The following is a 26,927-nucleotide window of genomic DNA, read 5'->3' as shown; positions in this document are numbered from 1 at the left end:
AAATTCAAAAAGATTGAAATAGTTTCCTATATCTTATCTAACCACATACAATAAAACCTAAAATGGAAAGCAAATAAATCTCCTTTAAATACAGACTCATGGATATTAAATAACTCCTCACTGAGTGATGAATGAGTCAAAGAAAAATCAAAAGAGGGAGGGAGAGGGAGAGAGGGAGAAAGGGGGAGGGAGAGGAAGAGAAGGAGAAAGGGAGAGGAAGAGAAGGAGGGAAGGGGAGGAGGAGGGAGAAAGGGAGAGGGAGAGATGCATTCATGGAGCTAAATGAAAATGAAGACAGCTCAACAGAAGCTCTGGTTCACGAAAGCAGCACTCTGAGGGAAATTTATAGCTCTATGTGCCCATACTGAAAAGACAGGAAGAAAACAAATAAATGAGGTAATGATGCAACTCCAGAATTTTGAAAAACAAGAACAAAACAAATCCAGTAGACCGCAAAAAATTAAAATCATGGCAGAAATTAATAAAATAGAAAGACAGCACTACAAAGGATCAATGAATCTAAGAGCTGGTTCTTTGAGAAGAAAAGCAAGACTGACAGACTCTTGCCCAGCTAACCAAGATAGGTTCCAAACTCATAGAACCAGAAGTGAACAGGGAAACATTACAGCAAACTCCAAAGAAATTCAAACTATTCATAAGGGAATATTTTAAAAACCTGTATTCCATTAAGCTGGGAAATCTAAAAGAAATAATGGATTTCTAGATTCAGCCAAACAACCAAAATTAAATCAAGAAGTCAACAACCTAACAGGTCCATAACAAATAAGGAGGTTGAAATAGTAGTAAAAAGTCTCCAACATAAACAGCAACAACAAAAAGATGGGTCCACATGGAATCACAACAGAATTCCACTAGATATTCAAAGATTTGTGTCAATTTCAACCTATTACAAAATAGAAACAGGAGAACACTCCCAAATTCCTTCCATGAAGCCAGTATCATTCTAATACTGAAAATAGGTAAAGAAAGAAAGAAAACTACAGGCCAATACCCCTGGTAAATGTAGACTCAAAAATGCTCAAATGAATACAGACATGCAAGTCACTAATAAAGGTGGACAACATAAATGGACTTAAATACAAAAATTGCATCTTAATAGATACAGGAAAAAAAAAACTTTGGCAAAAATCCAAAATGCCTTTGATAAAAGACACAGAGTGTAGTCTCCCCTCCCCCAGCCTGAAACCTGCTTGCTCAGGGTGGAGCTTCCTGCTCATTCGTTCTGCCACGCCCACTGCTGGAACCTGAGGAGCCACACACGTGCACCTTTCTACTGGACCAGAGATTATTCGGCGGGAATCGGGTCCCCTCCCCCTTCCTTCATAACTAGTGTCCCAACAATAAAATTTGAGCTTTGATCAGAATGAATTTGTCTTAGCTCCGTTTCTTCTTTCGCCCCGTCTAGATTCCTCTCTTACAGCTCAAGTAGCCTTCTCAGTTGAACCGTTCATGTTGCGAGCTGCTGGCGGCCGCAACAACAGAGTAAGTAGGACTACATAGTTCATCTTAATAAATGCTATACGTGAGAAGCCCACAGATAACAGCATACTAAATGGAGGAAAACTTGAAGCATTCCCCTGAACTCAGGAGTGAAACGAGATATTCACTATTCCCACTCCTTTCCAATACTGTGCTCAAAGCAGTAGCCAGAGCCCCAAGGACTCAAAATAACGTGAATAGGAAAAGGATGAGCCAAAGTATCCCTATTTGCAGATGACATGATATCATAGTTTTTACTTGTCCTGAATTACCCTTCAGTTCTATTCCTGTGGCGGAGTGAGTAGAAATATAAGCTATTTTTTTCAAGGCTGCAGACATTTCTGGGAACATGTCCAGGTATCCCATTCAATTATTCTCTTCTTATTAATGAAGATTTTATACAGTCCTTTTGGAAGTTTGCACAGTAAGTTTCTGAATCAAAGGATATTGAATTCACATATAGTGCTATTATTTGAAAAGAGAAAGAATTGTCACAGTGAGACATGTCTTAGAGACAATGAGACCACTGCACAGGAAACAGAAGAGCCATTGAGTCAACTCAGTTCAACAATTGCTTATGTGACAAGCCATGCTTGCCTGAGAAAAAATCCTTTGGAATTGACAGTTCATAGCTTTAAAAAAAAACAAAACAAAACAAAAAAAAAAAAAAACAGCTTTATTGGGTCTGGGGATGTAACTCAGTTTGTAGAGGGCCTGACCAGCCTTCATGAATCCTGGGTTCCATCCTTAGAATCACATAAACCAGGTGTGGTACTGCATATCTATAATTCTAGCACCTCAGAAGTAAAGGCAGGAGGATCAGAAATTCCAAGCTCATCTTCAGCAAGTCCATCCTGGTATATTCGAGCCTCCGCCTCAGTAAGGAAAAAGAAAGGAAGATACCAGCATTATTAAGATATACAGGCCCAGTGTCCCTAGTCAGAACCTGAAATCTTAAGTGCTACAATTACATTTTTTTTTTTGAGAACTGAGGTACATCATAGATGAAAACTGTACTTGACCTCATGACAAGTTTCCCTTAAAGACCAGGCACATGAAAAACACAGTGTCAAATGACCTCTGACCATGTGTACAAGGCATAGACAATCACATGCCACTGACTTTGTCATCATCAGAATAAAATTTCTTTTTGAGTTTGCAAAGGGCAATACTTATCATGGAAAATTTGAGAACAAACTAAGTCCTATTAACTGAAGCAATCTGTAAGTCTCACAATGTTAACTATTGCACCAGGTTTTCCTTCTTCCTCCTGGTTGTCTTGTGCATCTCCCATGTATATTTATGTCAGATAGTGTTTATAACACTGTATTGACACTGCTGTTGACCTAACAACCATCTGCCCACACTGGCCTCCTTCCTGAAGATATGCTCTTCACTTTGTGTCTGGGCTCTTAGGTCACTACCTGGAATACAATAGATACTCAACAAATGCATATTGAATAAACGAATGGCTGCGCTGGAGGAGTAATGCCACCAGAATAAATAAACAAGTTATGCCTACAAAAACATAAAGGGAAAGGTTTGGGAAGCATATAGGGGTCTATGTTATTAAAACTGACTTTCTTTTTTAATTTGACCTTCCAATGGCAATTGCTTTCCAGACTTTCAAAAGATATCTCTGTAATAAGTCATTTTCTAATGGAGTTCTTGGCCACTAGACACCTTCAAACAACCCAGGATATTGCTAGGGCTGTTGTTTGTTCTCCACAAATTGATGGAAGGACCCTATTGCTGAAGGTACATACACATACATGCATCATTGAACACAGAAAAGCCAAGTAGGTTCCTACCTAGAGTCTTAACATCCATGGTACTAGAAGCGACTCAATGTGCTATCAAAGGATGACACCAATACAGCTACAAACCCTTCCTTCTACAATGGTGACCTGCCTGAAAGATAAGTATAGGTTTATATTTTTCTCTAAACTTACTTTATTTAGGGTTCTTAAATGCTTCAACCTCCCTCCCTTCTAGCCCACTGACGAGAGGTAGAAGGGAAAGAAGGTTAATAGGAAAAGGGGGTTGTGGACCTATTTTGTAGTAGTTCTTTGGGGAGACTCCACTCTTCGTCGTCAGGATACCAACAGTCCAGTTCAATGGCAAACACCAAGCATGAATCAGCAGCAGTGGCACGATCCAGCAGAAATCACGCAGCTCTGCTGTATCAGCACGAGTCAATGGATACCACCAGAATGAGCTGGAATACCACGACAGATTCTTTGGTGCATTTCTCTCTATGAAGTGAAGACCAGCAAAGCATAGCAAGGTATTACAGTGCAAGAACACCCTTTCACTGTTTACGGGGTTTCATTTATACTCTTTCCAAATATCACACACCCCCTGAAGCATCTGCTTCAGCAAAACATCACAAGATAACTTCCAGAAAAGCATCACGTGACAAAACTGAGTTTCCAAAGAAGCCAGGACTTTCCGCTTCAGATAAGTTGGTACAATAGTGGCATCAAATTCATTAGAGTAACCAATCAATATCTGATTTGAGTTAAGGCCCACTCCATGAGATGGAACCTGTACTATGCTTCTTTGGTGGCTAAGAACCTGAAACTAGATAGGTCAGAGACATAGGGAAAAAACAAATACTATTGTTCTGATAAAGGGAAGTCACAATTAAATGATGCCTTATGACATTCTGCTACACTCATATGTCAGTGCCTTGCTCAGCCATCTTCAGAGAAGGCTCCTCTTGCTACAGAAAGAAAGACAAATATAGTGACCTACAGTCAGACAATATGCAATGAGTAAGAGCTCTTGGAACACTCAGCCTTAGAAGGGATGTCTCAATCAAATCCCTCCTCTCAGGGATCAGGAAGCTCTGTGGAAGAGGAGGCATAAAGAGTGTAAGACTTAGAGAGGATGCAGAAAACCAAAGAATCAAGGCCCCTTAGAAACAAGAGAGACTGAGGCAGCATGCTTGGGGCCTGCACAGGTGAGCACCAAATGGAATCCTAGAGCTGAAACGGAGTGAGCACATTATCCCATCCCTAATCCAGAAGCTATCTCTAATTGATGGTCACTTGCAAATGACAAATTAGTTTTCTCCAAGGGAGTCTCAATGAGGAACCAAAGCACTCTTAAGAGTAGGCCCATTCCCAGCAGTAAATGGTCAACAGAAAGCCAAAACCCAACTCAATGGCATCTTTGGGGGTTTGAAGATTCTTTGTCAAGGTTTTTGTTTTGTTTTGTTTTGTTTTGTTCCCTTACAGATCCTTTGTGAATATATTACAGTTTCTGGTTTTGTGCTTTTATTGTGTTTCTGTGTATATAAAATTATGTCTCTGTGTCTATGTGTTTTTTGCTCTGTTTCTTTAGCTCATTTTCTTCTTTGGTTTTTTTTTTTTTTTTTTTTTTTGATTTACTCTAATTTGTTTGTTTGTTTTATCTTATTTTATTATTATTCCTTAGATGCCTGTTTGTTTTCTTTTTTTAATTAGGTATTTTCCTCGTTTACATTTTCAATGCTATCCCAAAGGTCCCCCATACCCACCCGCCCAATCCCCTACCCACCCACTCCCCCTTTTTGGCCCTGGCGTTCCCCTGTACTGGGGCATATAAAGTTTGCAAGTCCAATGGGCCTCTCTTTGCAGTGATGGCCGACTAGGCCATCTTTTGATACATATGCAGCTAGAGACAAGAGCTCCGGGGTACTGCTTAGTTCATATTGTTGTTCCACCTATAGGGTTGCAGTTCCCATTAGCTCCTTGGGTAATTTCTCTAGCTCCTCCATTGGGGGCCGTGTGACCCATCCAATAGCTGACTGTGAGCATCCACTTCTGTGTTTGCTAGGCCCCCGCATAGTCTCACAAGAGAGAGCTATATCTGGGTCCTTTCAGCAAAATCTTGCTAGTGTATGCACTGGTGTCAGCATTTGGAAGCTGATTATGGGATGGATCCCTGCATATGGCAATCACTAGATGGTCCATCCTTTTGTCACGGCTCCAAATTTTGTCTCTGTAACTCCTTCCATGGGTGTTTGTTCTCATTTCTAAGAAAGGGTAAAGTGTCCACACTTTGGTCTTCGTTCTTCTTGAATTTCATGCGTTTGGCAAGTTGTATCTTATATCTTGGGTATCCTAAGTTTCTGGGCTAATATCCACTTATCAGTGAGTACATATTGTGCGAGTTCCTTTGTGATTGGGTTACCTCACTCAGGATGATACCCTCCAGGTCCATCCATTTGCCTAGGAATTTCATAAATTTATTTTTTTATGGAACAGAATTGAAGACCCAGAGATGAATCCACACACCTATGGTCACCTAATCTTTGACAAGGGAGCTAAAACCATCCAGTGGAAAAAAGACAGCATTTTCAACAAATGGTGCTGGCACAACTGGCGGTTATCATGTAGAAGAATGCGAATTGATCCATTTCTATCCCCTTGTACTAAGGTCAAATCTAAGTGGATTAAGGAACTCCACATAAAACCAGAGACACTGAAACTTATAGAGGAGAAAGTAGGGAAAAGCCTCGAAGATATGGGTACAGGGGAAAAATTCCTGAATAGAACAGCAATGGCTTGTGCTATAAGATCAAGAATCAATAAATGGGACCTCATAAAATTGCAAAGCTTCTGCAAAGCAAAAGACACCGTCAATAAGACAAAAAGACCACCAACAGATTGGGAAAGGATCTTTACCTATCCCAAATCGGATAGGGGACTAATATCCAATATATATAAAGAACTCAAGAAGGTGGACTCCAGAAAATCAAATAACCCCATTAAAAAATGGGGCTCAGAGCTGAACAAAGAATTCTCACCTGAGGAATACTGAATGGCAGAGAAACACCTGAAAAAAATGTTCAACATCCTTAATCATCAGGGAAATGCAAATCAAAACAACCCTGAGATTCCACTTCACTCCAGTCAGAATGGCTAAGATCAAAAACTCAGGTGACAGCAGATGCTGGCGAGGATGTGGAGAAAGGGGAACACTCCTCCATTGTTGGTGGGATTGCAAGCTTGTACAACCACTCTGGAAATCAGTCTGGCGGTTCCTCAGAAAATTGGACATAGTACTACTGGAGGATCCTGCAATACCTCTCCTGGGCATATAGCCAGAAGATGTCCCAACCGGTAAGAAGGACACATGCTCCACTATGTTCATAGCAGCCTTATTTATAATAGCCAGAAGCTGGAAAGAACCCAGATGCCCCTCAACAGAGGAATGGATACAGAAAATGTGGTACATTTACACAATGGAATACTACTCAGCTATTAAAAAAAAGAATTTATGAAATGCCTGTTTGTTTTCTAACGAGACAGAATGGGTATGGAACCAGATAGGAGGAAAGGTGGGGAGGAATTGAGAGGAATAGGGAAAGAGTAAATAGTAATCCATATATTTTATGAAAAAAATCTGTTTAATAAAACAAAAATACATAAATATATTTGAATCACTAAACTAGAAGCCATTCATTATCATTAGACAGAATGGAAATGTGTTATCTCCTTTAATGGAACCATTTTTGATATGTGGTGTCTTTGAAGTGAAAAGGATCCTCAAAGAAGTAAAACAGAATATTTAGTTTAAATACTCTTTCTGTACTAATTCATGGTGTACTGAATAATCAAACGTGATAAGTTTCCTCTCAGAACCCTGTCACTTATTTAAAAGACAGACAGAATGTGTGTCTGGGAGCTTGTTTAATTGATTCCAAGGTTGCTTCTGGAGAAGAAACTCTAAGAAGTAGCTCACCTAAGCTCCTCACATGCCATGTTTCCTTGAGGTGGTGCACTTACTGAGCTCTTGTCAATACTGACATGTTTCCATGGATGTAGCAGCTTACTGGCTGCTCAGAGCTCTTTTTACCCAGTGGAATCCAAAGCAAAAATAGATGAGTAATGTTTTTGTTTAAAGCTTCAAGTAAGAACAACTTTTTGAAGTATGGAGAGATGGAATGAAGTGCTTCTCAGGAAGGAAAACGATCCTGTGTCAGGGTGGGGCCCATGGATAGGGCCTAAATCCAATCCTGTTCCTTCTGAAGGGTACTTCACTGCATCCCTCCACACTTCGAAAAGGTTTCCTCTAAAGACCTGAATGTTTCCGTCCTATACAGTAAAACAACCTGTTTCCAGTCACACTCCCAGTAAAGAGACTGTGGCCTATCAACGCATTTACTTGGGATTGAACCGAAGGCCTTTTGTTGGCTGGGCAACTGCTCTGTCACCAAGATTCAGCCCCAGAACCAGCATGCTCTGTGGAGGAAATCCAGTGTGTAGGTAGAAATGGAGAAAAAAAAAACATTAAAAGTTTTTCTTAGGGCTAAATATTGGTAGAAAAAATAAATGAATTTGTAAACGCTGTCAAGTAAAACAGCAAGGGAAGGTGGGAAGAAGAAATTAGCTGACTGGTTACCTTAAATGCATCAGACAGAAAAGAAAGATGTTTTTTCAAGTCTTGCTACCACTAGCAGGAATATATTGTGTGACTGTGTAGCATGAAGAAGCTTGCTCAGAGGCAGAGCATGCTGCATTTAGAGTCTCACTCTGCCCCTTGCTAGGCTTCTCAGAATCTTGGTTTCTTCATCTGTAGATGGGATGACTTTGCAGTGTTGTTTAGAAAATAAAATGTATCACAAAATGATGATACTCAAATGACGTTCAACAAATATCAAACATGGTTATTGTTTTTAGTTATTCTGCCGTGTAATCCACAGTCATTTAAGCTCCTCCTATTTTTTTTTCTTCCTGAGAAGTTACAAGCTGTAAATGAAGAGGTACAAACCCATAAAATGAGTTTTCCTTAGATCAAGAACTGTATTTCATCTATTGCTGTATTTCCAAAGACTACCATAATGTTTGGTGCATATGCAAGCATTTGTTAGTAGAATAAAAAAAAAAACACTAGCATAAAACATGATTTTAACTGCAAGTGGCATGCATTGAATTTTATCATCCCCAAATTCATATGCTGAATTATTCACCTCTGATACCTCATAATGTGATCCTATGAGGTAATACTGTTGATAGAATTAAAATAAAGTCATACTGAAACAGAATGGGCCCCTACTCCAATACAACAGACATGACCACCATGGGAGCATGATGACTGATACTGAGATACTTCCTCTGCAGTCCAAGGAACACCATAGATTTCCATAAACCCAGATTCTAGAACAGAGGTTTTGTTCGGTGTCAGAAGAACAAAACTCAGTAACTCAGTGGATAAGAACAAACACTTGCCACAAAGCCTGATGATCCGAGTTTAATTCCTCAAACCCATATTGTGGAAGGAGAGAAACAATTTTCACAAATTTGCCTCGGACCTCCACCTTATGCCATGGCATATGTGTACTCACAATAATACACACACACACACACACACACACACACACACACACACACACACACATAAATATAAAAAAAAATGAAGTAAAATAAAACCCTCAATGACACAGTGAGCTCGTATTTGTAGCTTCTAGAACTATGAAATGATGAATTTCTGTTGTTTAAGCCATTCAGTTTGTGGTATTTTATTATTACAGCCTAGCAGTCTGATAAGGCAAACTAGTACATTATCTCCAAGTGCTATAATTCTACAATAGAGTGAATGTGCTCTGAAGAGAACCTCTAGATGATATTATTTTATACAAGCACAAGGGTGAATGGTAAAACAAAGGAAATGAACAAACAAAATCGTTTCTTGGGTGCAACTCTTCTCAGTGTTTAACTTCATTTTGTTTTGTTGAGACAAGGTCTTGCTATGTAATCTAGGCTGGCCTTGAATTGTGGTCCTCCTGCCTCTTCTCCTAAGATGGTTGGGTTATAAACATGTATCATCATCACATTCTGCAGTTAAGGATAGGAACAGGTCAGGTGCCTGTCCCCAAGGCAAGAGGAAATCAGGAACATGGCCAATTTCAGAGCCCAGGTCTCTTGCATTTACCCAGACATGGGAAGAACTGCTCCTCCCACCAAGAGTAGTGATTGCTAAATGGATACAGTAAACAGGCAGAGACAGTAACAGACAGTTCCATTTATTGCTGTAATCCCTTTTAACATGTTTACAAGACTAATAAGCCAAACTTCTGACTATGTGTGTGAGTTAATTAGGTTTCTCATAGCTGTGAAAATATACCAGACAAGAGTGACTTAAAGGGCCGCCATCTTGGGGGAGCGAAACCTACACCTGGCTAGGAGCAGCCTGTGCGTAGGTCTCTGGCCAGCATCACTTCCACCTGTCCGCAAGCATGGGGAATATCTTTGCAAATCTCTTCAAGGGCCTTTTTAGTTAAAAAAAAAAAAAGAAGAAGATATGCTCATGATGGGTCTGGATGCTGCAGGGAGGACAATTCTATACAAACTGGATGAAATTGTGACCACCATTCTCACAATTGGTTTCAGCATGGAGACAGTTGAATATAAACGAGGATATCAGCTTCAAAGTTTGGGATGTGGGCAGCCAGGACAAGATCCAGCCCCTGGAGCACCACTACTTCTGGAGCACCCAAGCCTTGTTCGTTGTGTAATCGTTACCAGAGCATGAGAATCGTTATAGAGCATGAGAATGAGGCCGGTGAAGAGCTCATGAGGATGCTAGCTGAAGATGACTTCCGAGATGCGTTTCTCTTGGTGTTTGCTAACAAGCCGGACCTCCCCAATGCCATGAACCCAGACAAAATCACAGATGCGTTGGGGATGCACTCTCTACGCCACAGGAACTCGTACATTCAGGCCACCTTTGCCACTAGCAGGGATGAGCTCTATAAAGGACTAGACTGGCCATCCAATCAGCGCTGGAACCAGAAGTGAACCAGACCTCTCCCTCCCCCTCGCTTCCTCTTATCTGGCCTCCACTTCCCTCTCATGCAGCAAATGTGCGACTCTGTGGTCCTGAATGCCAGAAGCTGTCTTCATGGGTTGGTCAGTGTGCATTGCACCATGCTATGTATGTGTAGAAACAGTCGGCAGCCAGGTTTTTATTTAATGTAAATAGTTTCTGTTTCTACTGAGGCAGTTCCTGGTGCTCCTATGAAATATTTCTTAGCTTTTTTTATTATAAAAAAGAATCAACTCACTGTCAGTACTGAGAAGGAATTTGGGTGTAGGGCACCTGGCTTCAGGAAGCCATTGGGCTGTAGACTAGTGTCTGTATCCATTTAGTGGTTGGTTTTTAACCCAAACTCGGTGCATTTTTTAAAATAGTTAAAAATACAGGACAAGAACACTTGAAGAACACACAGAATGGTGACTATGCCTAGTGTAGGTTTTGCAGTTAATGGCCTGAACGCTAGTCTATCAGATCAACTGTTTTCCTATGGGAACAAGAGGAAAGGTGATGAACAAACCACCAGGTGCTACATTGTCACAGTAGAGGTTCCGGTCTTTGGGTCACCTACCTGCCTTCCATGGCATTGTGCTTGAACTTGTGTTCACATGGTCACTTAGAAGTGGGCTGGGAGCCATTGTGGTATGCAGGTCCCACCTTGTACTTGGTGTGTGGCCTGGCCAGATGGCAGCCTGCATAACCAATTTACTCACTCTGGCAGGAGGCTTGGGTCTCACCAGTGGAATGCGTGCAAGGTGGGAGAGTCAGTCCATTACAGACCCACATCCTGGAGCATCCCCATCATAAAGTTGCTTCATCCCTCAGCCTGCAAGGATCCTATTTGCCCAAAAGACAACCTCTACTTTTTTTTTTTTTTTTTTTTTTTTTGTATTTTGATAAAAACTGAAGAAGTTGGAGCTGCTAAATTTATCTTGGGGAAATCTCAGAACTGGTTTATTTGGTGTCATGGAACCTCTCACTGCTTTCAATGCACAATTAGTAATCAACTGTTTTAAATACTTGTTTTCAATTTTCATTTCGACAAGCACTGTAATTATAGCTATTAGAATAAAATCTTAGCTATGAAAAAAGTGACTGAAAAGAAGAAAAGATTTATTTTGATTCACAGTTAAGGAATACATAAAGTCAGTCTGTTATGGCAGGGAAGACAAGGCAGAGGGAGATAGATGCTGGTGCTCAGCTTGCCTCTCTCTCTCTCTCTCTCTCTCTCTCTCTCTCTCTCTCTCTCATATATCCCAGAGACACCATCAAGACACCCCCAGAGGGGAGTCACATTGTTGGTGCTATACCCAGTCAAGCTGACAATGAAGATGAATGGTGCTGAGTTCACTCCTTCATCCTTGACACAGAAACACATCACTTTAATATATAATATCCCACCCAGTACCACCAAAACATTTAAGGCTGTTTCATAAAGCAAAACACATTTAGTTAACCTCCAAAGTTCCCCAAGTGTTAATAGTTCTAATAAATCTCAAAGTGCAAAGTCCACAGTCTCTTCTTAGATTCTAGGTAAGCTCTTAACTGTGAGTCCCTGGAAAACAAACCATCAATCCACAAAGTTTATACTGTTTTATACAATGGCATAGAGGAAAGAATATATATATATATATGCTGAGCACCAGCATCCATCTCCCTCTGCTTCTTGACTGCAGATTCAATGAAGAGATGTCTCTACCTTTCACCACCTTGTGTTTCCTGCCATAATAGACTTTGTGTTTTCCTTAACTATGAAGCAACACAGCCTTACATAGTGGCCTCCTTATAGGAAATCAGGCCCTGGCATGCAATCCAGACCTCAGCAGAAACCTTCATGATCTTGTAACTCTTCTATTTGGCATGTCTGTAAAACTGCATAGATGGCACTCTTCAATTCTATTATCAGCTGCAGATATAGTCTGGTCTTCCCCCACAGCTTCCATGGGCCTTGGCAACCACACCTAAGAAAACACCTCCCTAACTGGTTGGGGTTTCTTGCTTGTTGGTTGGTTTTTATAGCAGAAAATACCTTCAGTGGCATTCTCTATTCAGTTTCTTCCATTTCAAACAGATTTGTATTTTTATAAGCTGGAACCCTTTTTTGAGTGAGGTCTTGACCCCAGAGTAGTCTTCTTATTAGCCCAGTGCAAAGCTGAAAGTTTTTCTTTTGCATTTCAGCTGCTTTTCCCTGACTGCTTTTCTGTAACTTCAAACTCTCTCATTCTCTTTTTATTACCAAACCAAACAGTTTCCATTTTTCCTGCTTCAGCTTCTCATTATAAACTTTAAAAAATCCAGTGAGTAATTACCATGCTATAGGCTGAGCTGCCTGCAGTTGTTCTACTGGGGAATAGTAGAACATTTGTGACAAGAAGGTAGAGAAGGAGAACAAGGAGGGTGGGAAGGCTTAAGCAGAGAGGTACAGTGATGGAGCAGAGGAAGAGATTGAGGAGGGACAACCAAAAATAAAGATGTGTGAAGTCATGTGGGCCAACTAGTGTATAATAAAATTTAAATTGTAATTAAAACAAGAGTTTTAATGGAAATATCCTGCATGAGTGGATAATGCTGCCCCCAGAAGCCATGTTATTAAATTAAAATCCCAGTACTTGATGGGATAACTTCCATGACTCTTTAGTTAGGAAGGTTCTGAGGCCACAAAAATAATGTAGGCTATTGCTATTACTCTTTATTGTCTTTACCATAACTTTACCATAGTTAGATGGTAAGACCTTATGATGACACAACATATTTTGGGATTAGGGCATAAACAAATGGATCTGGAACTGAGCTAGAAGCATCTTTCCTATTGGCTAATTTTCATAGTGAGTGCTATAAAAATGCAGGCTACTAAAGGAGAAAAATCAGCAGTATTACCCAGCTGAGAACCCTATGTGCTACAATACCAACCTGTCAGGCACGACAGGGTACACTGGTGCCACAGTGATGACTACAGAGTTCATAGGCTTCAGTGGGGAACTTACTGTTATTATGCAAATATACCTGTTATCTCCAGTAAAGTTTTACTCACACACACAAAAAGACTTTGTATGTTTAACATGAGTGGGTTTTTAACTGAACAAAAGAACTCTTCCATGACTAGAACAGCCTAGGGCTCAAGAGTTCAGTATCAGGAAAACAGCTTTGGAAAATTCAGCCAGAAAGAATGAAAAGAAATGCTGGATTTCCTACCAGTTGTGAGATAAGGATTAACTTAACTTTGAAATATATAAGGACAGAACTTATGTTTTTATATTATGCCTTGGTCGGTAATAAAAACCTTGTGATCACTGTCTGAAAAAACAAAGGTGTCATTATCTCATGTCACAGGGATTATAGGAAAAGGGCAGGAGATATGAAAGGACAGTTGACACGAAGGACTTCAGTTTTCTCATATGTTCACTTAACATTTTCAGCTGATATAAAAATGGCTATAAAAGTGCCTCACAACACATCCACAGGACATCTAGAGGCCCTTTATTGGTATCTCGTTTGATAAGGAAGTCTTCCCAAAACACAACTCCAGCAGATTTTCTTGTCTAATGGGATAGATCTTTTACCACACCCTTACCATTAAACCAATCTCATGCCTGGAAAATATGTCCTCATTCTGAAACTCCTTGGCATAAACCATGGAGTATTCAGATCTACCACCGCTATCTGAATCACAAGGGGAATTCATTCCTAAGAAACTTGGGATTACTGTATGTGCAGTGCAGCCACCACTGACATTGAATCTCAAAGAAAACACTGTTTCAGGATTGTTGTATTAATATGTGTGTCATATATAGATATTGCATGTATATATGTTTGGGGTTGTTTATGCATAAGATTAACATTTGGGTTGCCCCTTCTTAGAATTGGGAGCAGAACGCCCATGGAGGAAGTTGCAGAGACGAAGTTTGGAGCTGAGACGAAGGGGTGGGCCGTCTAGAGACTGCTATATCTGGGGATCCAGCCCGTAATCAGCCTCCAAACACTGACACCATTGCATACACTAGCGGGATTTTGCTGAAAGGCCCCTGATATAGCTGTCTCTTGTGAAACTATGCTGGGGCCTGGCAAACACAGAAGTGGATGCTCACAGTCAGCTATTGGATGGATCACAGGGCCCCCAATGGAGGAGCTATACAGAGTACCCAAGGAGCTGAGGGGATCTGCAACCCTATGGGTGGAACAACAATATGAACTAACCAGTGCCCCCCCAGGAGCTCATGTCTCTAGCTGCATATGGATCAGGGGATGGCCTGGTCGGCCATCAGTGGAAAGAGAGGCCCATTGGTCGTGCAGACTTTATATGCCTCAGTGCAGGCCGGGAAGTGGGAGCAGGTGGGTGGGGGAGTGGGGGGGTGTGTGGGGGACTTTGGAGATAGCAAATGTGAATGAAGAAAGTACCTAATAAAAAAATAAAATTAAATTTAAAAAAAGAAGGAAAAATAAATAAATAAGAAAAAAAAAAGGAGTGAAGCAGACTGACTTCTATCATGAGATGTGACTCTCTTCCAATTAACAAAATAAAAAAAGGGGGCTGACCTTCCTCAAGGAAGGGGAAACATCTCTTTCTAGACCTGGAGCTGAAAGCTGAATCAATCTCAATCTCTCTCTCTCTCTCTCTCTCTCTCTCTCTCTCTCTCTCTCTCTCTCTCTCCCTCCCTCCCTCCCTCCCTCCCTCCCTGTCCCCTGTCTCTCTCCCTCCCCTCCCCTCCCCCTCCCCTTCTCTTTAAAGTTCAACAACTCTTTGATAATTCAATATATGTATATAATGAATATTGTTTTCATCTCCAGTTAACCTCTCACCCTTCTTGTTGGATGTTTTCGTACACTGTGTCAAGATGTGTCTCTGGCTTCCATGCCTGTCTGAGGCACCTTCTGATTGGTTAAAATAAAAAGCCGGTGGCCTATAGCAAAAGCCAGAGTAGTAAGGTGGGACTTCTGGAGAGAGAGGGGAACTTTGGGAAAGAAAGAGTGGCAGGAGATTCAGCCAGCTGGACATGGAGGAAGATGCAGTCTGGGAAGGAAGGAGAGGTAATTAAGCAGTCATATGGCAGCACTTAGATTAGTTTAAATGGGATGATTGAGTTATGGGTTAGTAGGGAACAATACCTGGCTATAAGGCCAAAAGCTTATAAATAAATATAGTCTCTGTTCATTATTTGAGAACTGGGGTAGGCATAGAAAGACACCTCCTGCTGTGGCCCATCTTTTCCACAATTTTTCCCTCTTCTTGACTTTGGTCTTCTTATTAAAATATTGGCTCTTACTGGTACAAAGACTACTGGTTCAAAAACTTAAAAAAGCTACCACTAGAACATGGGAGTAGAAGTAAGAGAAGCATTTCAAGGACAGTCCCTGCTACATGAGACCCTTTGTCAAAACATCAAACCCCAATTATGAACTTGTTCCATACTTACACTGAGACATATCAGACTAGTGACTTCAGTTAGCTCCCTGAAGGTCTCAGTTATTACCATACAAATCTCTCTCTCTCTTCCCCCTCCTCCCCAACATGTACAAACTTATAAATATAACTGGTCCCGTTTCTTGGGAGAGACCTAACACATAGACTAATAATTTCTCTGAAAGTAAGCCATGTCTTGAGTTCTTACAGGTGAGTGAGACATGCCTTCTATATTTTTCTTTTTGCATTTAGAAATTAATATAATTCATTATTTTGGTTGGGTTTTTTTTTTTTTTTTAGAATAGATTGGACACGGCACAGGTAGAGAGGCTCTGTTGCTCTACTTGGTGGTGGCAGGAAAAAAGGGATGGCTGGAATTTAGTTTCACTTCATTTTTGTTGATTCATTCATAATGACCATGCTGTTTTTAGTGGAAGACTGATAGAATACTAGAGGTCATGGCAAAATTCTTTGAAAACTTTTCTTATCTATACAATTTCATAAATCTAGAATTTTAAAACTTTATTATAATATCAACTTATTGCTTTATTTTTTCCTTTATGAGTTCCTCTATCCCCTTATCCATCATAAGCCCCCAAAGAGAAAGTTTTATCACCAGTCAGAAGTAGAAGGGTGGGAGATATAAATTATATTTTTAAATATGCATTTCAAAACCACAGAGACATTTGGATTTAGATTTTAACTCCCACTTTACAAACGTTTAGCAAGCAGAAGAGGACTAGTACATTAAACACCCACTTATAGCTAAAATTCCCTTCATCAATGGAAGCCTCATACAAACACAAAGGAAGCATAGAACCTAAGCTCCTTCTCTTTGACAGTGATTAGTCCGTGGCTCTTTGAAAAACAAAAGGGAAAAATTAAATGGGTTTTTCAATGCTGTTTAAACCAACTCCACCCTGGTAATTTTGCTGAGATAGAACCCAACAGATGGTGGGATACAGACTACATCTTAGCTGTTAAGACTCATGCATACACATGAGGGTGTGCCCAAGATTTTCTATCTAGCTTTAGGGACAAACAAAACAAAACAAGCAAACAAACATACACACACACACACAAAAAAAAACAAAAAACAAAACAAAACAAAAACTCATTACATCACACACAAAATACAAAAATAGCACTAAAATAATAAAAAAATCCAACATTTTTGCATAATGTGGGATATCATCCTTTTGTCATCTTTATAGAACTGAGGATACACTTTGTGGAATGATTTACATAAAATTGCCTATCGCTAACATCTGTCCATACTATTGAAGGTAGTCTCGTCTACTTGAACTGCCAATTGTAAACAGCAACTACATATAAATTGCCTTCATAGAAACATGTAGATTAGAGCTTGTCTAGCCACACTGACACATAAAATTAGCCATCATAGTCTCCATCTTTGAAGGGTGGTTATCGAATTTGTTCTCTTGACTGTATTCCCTGGTTCATAAACTGACGGTCTGGAAATGTATATGTAACTCCTATGACCAAGCATTATTAAGAAAGCTGGAAAACGAATGACACAAAAATTTAGCCTTTCCTGGCAAGGTAAGCATCAATGAGTATGAGGCTTGGAAGGATCAGGGGCACGAAGGACAACCAGGCATTCTGTGACAGAGGGTGAAGCAAACCTACAGAAAGAGACAAGACTTGGGCAGTCTTGGTTCCCAATCAGTGAGGTCTAGATGCATTCCTGCATTCTCATTGATAATCATTACTTCAATTTTACGAGCTACTCACGTTGTTTCCTTTTTAAATCAAGGGATATTTTCCTCATCACCCTTTAAGTAGGACTGAGCTGAATTCATGTCATGTGCAACTAGAAGTGACTGTATTAAGATACCCTGAGAAGACTTTATTACTGGGCTACATACAAACATTTGTTTCCCTCTCCCTATGGACATGTGGTTTGCTTACATACTTTGAACAAAAATAGTACATGAGTGGAAGTATGCCTCTTCCAAGTCAGAGAAATATTTGAAAGATCCTTGGTCTGTGGGCATTGTGGTGCCTCTAATTGAGTTTCTAATTGTGGAGAACAAACGGAGCAAACTATACATGTATCATGTACAAGCATGAGGTTAAAACCACTGATATTTTGACGTTTTCCCCTCACTGCAGTATATCTCAAGCTTATTTCAATATAGAGGAAACTTAACTTTTAAATATTTCCTATGGTTTATTCATCTTAGACAAAAAAAAATCAGTACTGGACCAAGATGGTATTAATAGCAGTACACAAAACATGCAGTTCTTGTCCTCCCTAGGAAGAAAGAAACCTCCAACTATCTGAGATTAATGTAAGTATTCAAGAAATTTAAGAAGAGGGATTGTAAGATCACGTTTTTCCTCAGACTTCAATGATTGCATGCCTAAGATTGGATTTTATACAGCAGCAATAATAGGGAAGTGATTACAGTTGAGTTAGGAAAATGACTACAGAAACCGTGAAATGAATGGCTTCAAGATATAGCAGTGGGGAAGATCTGGAGTTTGAGTAGATATATAAAAAATAAAAATTCAAAGGAATGATTCACATCTATGAGTTGTGATTCAGTTTGAACATGCTGGGTTTGAGCTCATTTCCCTTAAAACAACCAAGAGACATTAGGTAGGTAATGCATATGTACGCATCAAGCTTACCAGTGCCCTATAGAAGCCTCATGCCACAGTTTTAAAAAGTAGCTGGAGGAGGGAATAGAATACATATGAAATGAAAAATAGGTGAAGAATACTGCGGGGTAAAGAAGGGATGGGACAGGGACAGGTAGGACAATGGGTGCATTCATCAAACAAAGGATATATGACATAACCTTATAAAATTCCATCAGTTAATAAGCTAACTTCAAAATACAATTTAAAAAGTTTCAAAAGAAGTACCTAGCATGGTTAGACAAAGTCATCCCCAGAATACATGGGTTATTAAGCGCAAAGCATGGGCTAACTCCCAATGAGTTACTAGTAAGAAGGTCTCAGAAGCCTCCAAAACACCAGCTGTTGCCATTGCTCTTGGTTAACCACCATGGCTAAATGATGACCTACTGCTGAAGACACTACATAGTTTGGATGCAGGACATAGATCAATGCCAAACTGACCAGGAAACTTTCTCTCTGGTGGCTAGCTTTCCTGCTGTCAGAAGGTGCTATTCCGGCTGGTGGGAGAGAAGACATTAATGGACTTATCTGGTGCTAGACTCTGCACGCTGCAATACTAATCTGCCAGGAAAGATGTGCTCACTGTTGCAATACATGACTGTTATGAACTAATTGGTTTCTGATCGGATGTAAGGCCTGCTCCATATGAGAAACTTCATGCCTAGTATTGTAATTCTGGTCAAATGCCCATGTTTAAGGAGGTCATAGGCCTTAGCATAGAACATGCTATTGTTAGTTTACTAAATAATCATGCTGTCAAATCGCCACCTAAATATTTATGTTTATACACTACACATAGACCTGGGCTTCTCCCAAACTTGGTCAGAAAAACTTTGTTTTGCAGTGGACACTAGTCTATGGGGAGATGTATATTCAAAGTCCTGAGGATGAATCTAATTGCTTGGCTCTAATTGGGACCTTTATATTACACTCATAACAGCTTCTGGACATAACATGATATCCACTTAGCAAGTCACAGAAGCTGAAGTTACATTCACAAGACCAGCATGAGATCAAGTCAGGCAAAATTCTTTGTTAGATGATCTCTAAGCTCCCTCTATTACCGAGGAGCTATTGATGGCCAATAGTTTCTGGGACGTAGAGAATCTTTCTGTTTTGAAAATATGGCCAACTGATAGGATTCCTATGTTTTAGTAGGCAACCCCACACCTGTGTACATAGAAACAGCACTAATGAAGCTTACTAATTTATTAAAAGAGAGACATGAAAGTTGGAGAAGACAGGTTGAGGATATGAAAGGAGTTGGAGGTGGAGAAAGTGCTATATATTTTATTGCAGATTAAACATATTAAATCCCCCAAAATACGGACAACTTAAGACATAAAGAAGCCACAACCACACATTTCCAAACCTTTACCATTAACTAAGGACCAGGGGTTTCCAGAAACCTTCCAAGCTACCAATGCCTAGAAAATCCAACTAATGACTCTGAGACTATCAATTGCATTATTCCTTCTAATACTTCCTACCATGTTCAGTTAGATATGACAGTTACATGAGATTTTCTCATTTGAGCATTTCTATCTTATTACTGAATGCTTGTAGAATCTCTAAAGTTCAGCAAAACTTACATTTTTAAACTTACTACACTTGTACTGTTTTGGCTTTTGGCTTTATCTGTTTTACTTATTTTTTTTTTTTTTTCACAAGGAAGGAAGTTTTTTTTATCTCCCAACTCTCCGCCCTTCTCTCTAAAATCAGAGCCCAACAGCCAAGGCCTAAGGGTTCGGAAGTCCAAGTGTCCAAGTCAGAGGCCCAAGCCCAGCGAGTGACAGACCAGGGCCAGTCTGTATCAGTCAGAACTTGAGGTTCATGTACAGTCTTAGATCTCGCTCCCAGGCTCTGCCCTTTTCTTCTCGATTTCTGTTCTCCCTCTGACTCAGAGTGGCAACTCGAGGGACTCTGTCTCTTCCAGACACAGCCCGGGTATCCCGCGCTGCAAAGTGTGTGACTCAGGGTTGGGGTGGGGATCTATAACCCAATCCTTCCTGGTCCCTCTTGAGGATAGTGGGGATAGGGTTGGCAAGGCCTTCACCCCGGGGTCCTAGCCCCATTCCGGGTTCCCAGCCACCTCTCAGCAGTAGCCTGAAGCCAGGACTGGAAGTGGGCACCCCAAGGGGAAGGTTGGAGGGCTGGGGTCTCCTGGACAGTGACAGCAGGTGAGCAGTAGATGTGCAGTGGTTGGAGTCTTCAAAGTGGGCACCACAGTCCTCACAGAACTGGGACGAGGAGGGGGTAGATCGGTTCTGGTTCTCAGGGCTCCTTGTCTCTCCATGACTCTCTCTGACCATACGGGCTACCTCAGGGAAGCCTGCTTCTTCAGCCAGCTGGGCAGCATCTCTGCCTCCCAGGTCACAGACTCTGACCCAGGCAGCTCCTCCGCCCAGGAGATAGCGCACAGCGGCGCCCTGGCCTGCTCGGGCAGCACACATCAAGGGAGTCCACCAGAAGGCATCACGAGCATTGATATTCCCTCCAGCTCCCACTGCCTCTTGGGGTTCTAGCAGCCTCCGGAGTTCTGTCAGATCCCCATTCTGGGCTGCCAGCAGGATCCGCTGGGCTATCCTGTCTTCATCCTCAAGTGCTCTTCCTTGTCTGGGGACTCCTGCTGCTGCAGGCTCCCTAGTCACTCTTCTCTTCTTCTTCCTCTCCCTCATAGGTTCAGCTCTCTGGGGCTTAGAGGAACTACTGTCATCTGCGATTAGAGCCTCATAGAAAGCCCGGGCAGCAGCCCCGTCCAGGACAGGCTCTGCTTTCTCCTGCTGTGGTTGCTGCTGCCCATCCTTCCAGAGGTCACTGGAGTCGGCCACTGGGGTAAATGCGATGAAGGATGGCCTAGACATGCTCTGTAGACCAGACTGGCCTCGATCTCAGAAATCCGCCAGCTTCTGCCTCCCAAGTGTTGGGATTAAAGCCATGCGCCACCACTGGCCAGCACAGGTCGACCTTTTAAATCTTGCTCGATCTTATCTAGGGGTCTCCTTTTCCCAGATTAAAAACAGGCGTGACATTACTCCGGGAGGTTTCCGGGGAAGCTGCATTGTCACTTCCGTACCACAAAATGTCGCTCTTGTAATCCGGCAGTTTAGTGAGCCTAACAAGACTATATTTCCCAGGCTTCCTGGTCGGGAAGACCCCCTGCTCGGCTTCCGCTTCCGGTGGCGCCTCAGTTCCTGTTTTACTTATCTTTGTATTCTTCATGCTACTCATGGTATACTTCATAAGTGCTCAGAAATATCTTTAATAATAAATAAAAAGCATATTGTATTTAGTTGAATGGAAAAGGAAACCCTAATTTTGCTTTTAAAACTTTGAAGGGCATATCTGTGTGCAGATTTTCTGCATACTGAGGTAAAGATTTGTATTGCTGTTATAAAATGCCATGATCAATCTCAGTTATTATTCTGTTGATGTGAAGAGACACCATGTCCAAGGCAACACTTATAAAAGAAAACATTCGGTGAGGTAGGGGAAATTGTTTATACTTTCAGAGGATCAGTCCACCACTAAAATGGCAAGAGGCAGGGAGGCATGATGTTGCAGAAGTAGCTGAGACTTTTACATCCTGATCTGCTGACAGCATGCAAAGACAGAGACTTGTAGGGGCAGCGCTGATGCTATAAGGTCCTGTTCTCCAGTTGGTTTTTGATCTGTCAGTAAAGAAACCATAGGCCAATTACTGAGTGGAAGGAATAGTCGGGATTTCTGGATCCCTGGAGGACAGGAGACAGATTCGAGGGAGGAGAAAGGTTCACCATGCTTTGGAGAGAGAAAAATGAAGCATCCATACGAGGTCTTGAAAGGATGGGGGCCTATGGCCACCCCTACAGGAGGGTACAGGGATGTTTAGCAGGGACTACATGTATCTTAGCAAGTAAAGTTCAGGGCAGGTGGGAGGTGTAGAGATAAGAATATTATTAAGGGCATGCTTTTCCAGGAGGGAGATAGTAGTGCCCAGCAATTGTGTCCAAAGGCAAGTTGAAAAAGAACAACCGTGTGTGTGTGTGTGTGTGTGTGTGTGTGTGTGTGTGTGTGTTTTATCCATGGATTCAAGGGAAGCTGGGTTGGGGCTGGTAGCATGGACAGTTCCCAGAGCTTAGACAGGGTAGTTAAAGACACAACAAGCCTAGTGTGGACTTTTTTTTGAAACCTTTCTTAGTGTCACACCTCCTCCAACAAGAACTTGAATTCTAATCCTTGCAAGCAGATCATCAACTGGGGACTAAGCATGCAAATATATAAGCCTACAGGAAGCATTCTCATTCAAACCACCATAAGAGGAAAGTGTTTATTTCATCATATACTTTCCTCAGTCCATTATATAGAAAGTCTGGGTAGGAACTGAAGGCAGGAACTCAACCAAAGGCCTTGGGATAATGATGCTTAATGGCTTGTTTCCCATGAATTGCTCAGCTTTCTTATAAAACTCTAGATGACCTGCCTGGGGGGTGACACCAACCTCAGTGAGTTAGTCCCACCCACATGAGTCACTGTTCAAGAAAACACCCCTCAGGCTTGCCCACAGGACAATTTGGTGGGGCATCTTCTCAACTGAGGGTTCCTCTTCCTGGATGACTAACTTCTGTCAAGTTAACAAAAACCGAAGTTTTATACTTTAAGTTAGTTGGTGTCTTGCCATGGAGATAGATAGGTAAAGTTAAGTAGAGGCTAAGGATTTATATCGCTTGTATATCTAGGCTCAGGTGTTGTAGTTGGCCTCGTCGATGTCGCTCCACTAGTGGGAACAGAAAGAACAGAGTTCTGACAACTTGAGGCCCTCTTGGACCACAGATTTCCAGACTTTCTATACAGTTAGAGGGAAAGACTATTCAGTGATTTCCAATGTACATTAGAGTTATTGAAATTCAGACTTCTCGATTTCCACCAATTAAAATATGTTGGATAAACTGAAGGCATTTGCTCCCTCAGATTCTGGGGAACGAGTAGGTTTGGGAAGCTCTGGTTCCAGTAAAATCTGAGATTGTACAGAACGCTAAATAGAGCCAATAACTGCCCCAAGCCTCATGAGTCACTGATAAATTACTCTTACCAGGCTTGGCTGCCTTCTTAGTGATTGTATGCAAATGCAGAATGGAGAGGTGAGACAAAAAGAAAATTTTTTCTTGCAATTTTTTTTAGCAAGTTCTTTTGTATAATTTTAAGATTTAATGCAATAAAATCTGTAGAATCCTTAGAACCATAACTGGACTGCAGTAAGGATAAGAAAAACACAAATACAAATGTTCATTGTCCTGTTCTAGAAGTTACTCTGCTCTGGGTTAAATCAGGTAAAATTTCATCAGTCATTAACACTTTCTGTGTAGAAAAATTATATAAAGATGGTAATATTCCTTCATGTTATGGAATCTTTGATTTACATAAATGAAGTTTTTGTATTGTTTAATATGCCAATTTGAATTTTTGATATGATTATGAGTGTACTGTACAGATTCTCACGTAGTCCAGAATGGCCTTGAACTCACTGTGTAGCCAAGGATGGCCTTGAAGTCTTGATGTTTCCAATTCCCCAGTGATGTAATTATAGGCATTCACTGCTATACCTATTTCTCATAATAGATCAAAAATAGGCCCTATTTTTGATCTATTATGAGAAATGTTAATAATATAAAATTTTGGATCTATAATTGAGTAGTATTTTGTACTTTTAGTATATAGTTAGAGTACATAAGGTATTTTACGTTATCCTTTTATCATTGTATGATTTAGAAACCAAAATCTGATTGTAATGAAATATTTCTCTTAAATGAGACAATAGATACACTTGATTCTGTTTAATTCCCTGCATAATTTTTCAATCTTTTAGTACTAAACAGGTTTTATGCTTGTTAGTTATAAATAAGATTATGCATTTTATCACTGGAAATAACTCAAATTAATGTATTAAAGTGCTCTTTGATACATTTTGACATAGTGTGAAAATGACCTTTGAACAGCATCTGTGAATATCAAAATTGAGATCCACTTTAACTTTGTTCAATTTTATATTATATTTCAGGGTTATTATCACATCTTAGCATCAGTTCCTAGTTGTTCTTGTGTGGGTATGGATATATATGTCAACAGAATACTTTCACATCTTCATGCAGAGTTCTAATTTAATTTAAATGACCCTTGTTAAAAAGAGCTATTTAATAAGCAGATTGGTTTTTCCCAGATAAGTGCAGAAATAAGGACAGAGCAGAAGAGAAAGTATTTATACAATCTGGATGGAACAATCAGTGAATTAAACCAGATCAGAGAAGCCAGAAGAACCAAATGCTGTTAGAGAGGAAGCAGCTGTTTAAGCTCAGAGTCAAGGAAGGGGGATAAGGTCACATCATAATTAATGTATTTCAGACCCTTTTCTTTTACAAAAGAAGGGAAGTCTCAAAATATCCCTAATATGTAGGCAGTTTGAGTCTTGGGAATCAAGAAAGATAATATTAATAAGTAGGACACTTGAATAAAATGTGTTGCTTTCTTCTTTGTAACATATTACATAGTTTATTGTAAGAATTCACTCAAAAATTAAGGATACAAGTTTCTGAATATAATGAAGCTAACTTATTGACCATATTCATTGTTTAGGCCTTTTTTTCTTTTTTACAGTAAGAGGCCATTTTTCAATCTGTGTTTTGGATTTCAGTTCCCCCTGCCTCTTGAGACCTCCACACATCAGTTATTTGTTCATATCTTCATGTAGACCACTAGGTACTAGAATAATATTAGAATGGCTATGGACAGTGAGATTAATACAGTATTTTAAAATTTTCTCTTAAGTAAAGCAGAAAGGAGAAAAAGTTTTGAAATTGTGCTCAATGAAGTGAGACTGCATCTGCTTGAAAGTGGCAATATAAACCTATGGCATATCTAACTTCAGCTCGTCCTGCCCACTCCAGAACTTGGAACCCAGCACACAGCAACTACCACTAGATAACACCATTTCACTTCAGACTAAAGAAACCCTTTTCCTGTAACCTATGTCCATCCTTCTTCGCCTCTTCAGTAAAGTACACCTTTCCGCAATCGAGCTATAGCTCTAGGAGCAAGAGTGTTTGGTGGCTAGGTATGAAACTCAGGGTTCTAGCCCCAGCAAAACCAGACTTGATGGTGCAAGTCTCTATTACCAGCACTTGGGAGATGGAGTTAGGTGAGTCTGAAGTTCAAGGTCACCCCCCAGTTACATGGCCAGGACAAAACCACATACACAAAGTACACTTTTATCCTGCATCTTTCCAAAAACAAAACATTGACTTCCAATTCTCTTACCCTCCAGCTGCCCAGCAAACAATTCTTATTTGGCTTATGATGCTTATATGGCTTCATCATCTGGGAATCATCTTTTGGTTGGTTACTGGCACTATTAAAAATACCTTTCTCTTTCCTCTTCTGCAATAGTTCACTGTCTACTCTATGTTTGCTATACTGCCCAACTCCCCCATTAATCGGTCCTCCATTTATAAACTGCTTAAAATTTGATGTATCCAGCCATTCTACTTCCAGAATTTAATAGACACAAAAGCCAGCCATGACTTGACTCCTGTCTCCTTCTGTAGCCTCATCTTTCTCATCAGCTCTTGTAGAACTTTTAAGACAGATAAGTGGCACTCAGCCTTCTCCATGAACCACTGATCCCTGTTCTGCGGGGACTCCCTTTATTTGGATCCACATTTACCATCGTCTTTTTGTACTGGAAAAAAGATCATACTTAAGTTTAAAACTCTAACCTATTGTTAGTAAAGTTATCAAGTCTTCCCTCCATTCATACTTCCAAACGCCAAGTACTAGGTTTCTAGACTGCAAACTTGATTGAGTGTACATTCATTCCTTTAAGTAGTCATGCCAACCAACCAAGCCGTTGGTTCTTCATTTGGGGCCAAAGGAAATGAGAATTTTAAAGTCCAGGGAAGAACGTGTGGCCGCTAACAGACACTAGGCAAACTATCTCGAACTTGTGGGCAGTTTTAAAGAAAACAACCGATTCAGTTTAACTACTAATTTAAGACATTAGTGTGTTACGGAGCCGTCGCCTTATCTCAGTGCCAAATCTAGTGTCGAAGGGTCTACTCCAAAAGGAACCCGAAGCCCATATGCTGAGGCCAGTTCTCCACTCGGTCAGCTACCGAGACCCTCCAACCAGGACAAGCGACCAATCCACCAACTCGGACTTGATCTGCGACAAACCACGTTGCAGGCTACACACTGGAAAACTCTTGCAAGAGAACCTAGCAGCCCCCAGAAGCAAGATGGCGGCCTCCCCCTCCCCTTCTTTCTCCAGGAACCCCTCCATGTCCGGGGAAGACGAAAACACCGCGACACGGGAATCCCGGCACGGCCTTGGGGGGGGGGGGCGGGCTACGCCTCGCGAACCCGGGGACTCGCCGTGGGTCCACCGGGAGGCTGTACCACTGCGCCTCCCCCGCGCCCGTAGAGCCTTTGTTCGCAGTCGCCATGGAGTACTCGGCCCCACGGCCAGGAAGTGCGGCCTGGCGCCCCGCCCCGCTGGCCCGCGCCCCGGAAGTGATCTGCGGCG

General features: G+C 41.0%; 1 pseudogene; it reads right to left on the bottom strand.

The window, feature by feature from the left end:
* Gm5628 (predicted gene 5628) lies at positions 20,039-21,244 on the bottom strand (annotated as a pseudogene).

This window comes from Mus musculus, chromosome 13, assembly GCF_000001635.26.
Source record: "Mus musculus strain C57BL/6J chromosome 13, GRCm38.p6 C57BL/6J".
NCBI lineage: Eukaryota > Metazoa > Chordata > Mammalia > Rodentia > Muridae > Mus > Mus musculus.
The sequence above is the reverse complement of the archived record's forward strand: the minus strand, read 5'-3'. Positions and strand labels throughout refer to the sequence as shown.